Source organism: Hemiscyllium ocellatum, unplaced genomic scaffold, assembly GCF_020745735.1.
Source record: "Hemiscyllium ocellatum isolate sHemOce1 unplaced genomic scaffold, sHemOce1.pat.X.cur. scaffold_871_pat_ctg1, whole genome shotgun sequence".
NCBI lineage: Eukaryota > Metazoa > Chordata > Chondrichthyes > Orectolobiformes > Hemiscylliidae > Hemiscyllium > Hemiscyllium ocellatum.
In genome coordinates, this window is record NW_026869281.1 from 137,892 (window position 1) to 139,333 (window position 1,442).

Below are 1,442 nucleotides of genomic sequence, written 5' to 3' on the forward strand. Positions count from 1 at the left end.
AAATCGAAAAGAAAACCAAGTGACTGCTGCATTTAAGGTGGTGTTAGTGGTTTGTGGGGGGAGGGGCAGTGTGTGCAGACGAACTGGCATCGTGGGTGGGGGCAGTGTGTGCAGACGTACTGGCATCAGGGGGTGGGTTGAGCAGTGTGTGCAGACGTACTGGCATTGGGGGCAGGGGGCAGTGTGTGCAGACGAACTGGCATCGTGGGGCAGTGTGTGCAGACGTACTGGCATCGGGGGGGTGGGTTGGGGCAGTGTGTGCAGACAAACTGGCATCGGGGGGGGTGGAGGGCAGTGTGTGCAGATGAACTGGCATTGGGGGAGGGCAGTGTGTGCAGACGAACTGGCATCAGGGGGGTGGGGAGGGCAGTGTGTGCAGACGAACTGGCATCGGGGGGTGGGGAGGGCAGTGTGTGAAGACGTACTGGCATCAGGTGGTGGGGAGGGCAGTGTGTGCAGACGTACTGGCATCGTGGGGCAGTGTGTGCAGACGAACTGGCATCGGGGTGGGGAGGGCAGTGTGTGCAGACGTACTGGCATCAGGGGGTGGGGGGCAGTGTGTGCAGACGTACTGGCATCAGGGGGTGGGGGGGCAGTGTGTGCAGACGTACTGGCATCGAGGGGGCAGTGTGTGCAGACGAACTGGCATCGCGGTTGGATGGTAGGGGGAGGGGGTTAGGCTCCCTGACTGCCCAGGCCGTGGCAGGACCGCCCACCCTGGGAGGGGGATGACGCTCGAGAGCGGCCAGCGTGCCACCTGCAGCCGAGCTTTCGCCAGGATCCCTCTCTCCCTCTCTCTCTCTCCCATCCCCCACTTGACGGACGAGTTTTCTCCAACTCCCACATCAAAGCAGGACACCGGCGCTTTCTGTTCCTGGGGGAAATCACTCCCACCCTCAGGAATCCCTCCTCCCGCCACCCGCCAAGTCTGAGCAGAGCAAACCTGGAACCTACAGACAGACGGGCAGCGTGCGGATGACATGGAGACCACCTCCTTGAAGGCTGAACTGGGTCCCCGAGCCCACCCCACCGAGCCTGGTGACCGGGGCACGTTTCTCTGTGCGGTGTATCCCCTCTGTTTCACTTTGTAGTTCAGAGCACATTTGTGTGTTCCGCGATGCCGAAGGGTTGGACTCTCGGGGACGGAAGGGACGAAGCCGCCTTTCCGCTGTCTTTTGGGAGTGTTACAATACACAGAGATTGGCTTTGACTGAAGTATCTCGGGCCGGCGGGCCGGTTTGTGAGTCTCCTCCCTCACGGTGAGTCGAGCGTGAATCCGGCTTTTTGACTGAGCGTTAGCTGAGCTGGGGGGGTTGATTTCCAGACGTTCCAACCCCCCCGCCCCCTGTCTCGGTGACATCTGCTGCCACACTCAGGGAAAAGCACAAATCACATCCTCGTCAGCTCCAGGGATTCCGAGAGTGAAGTATGACAGATTCCTG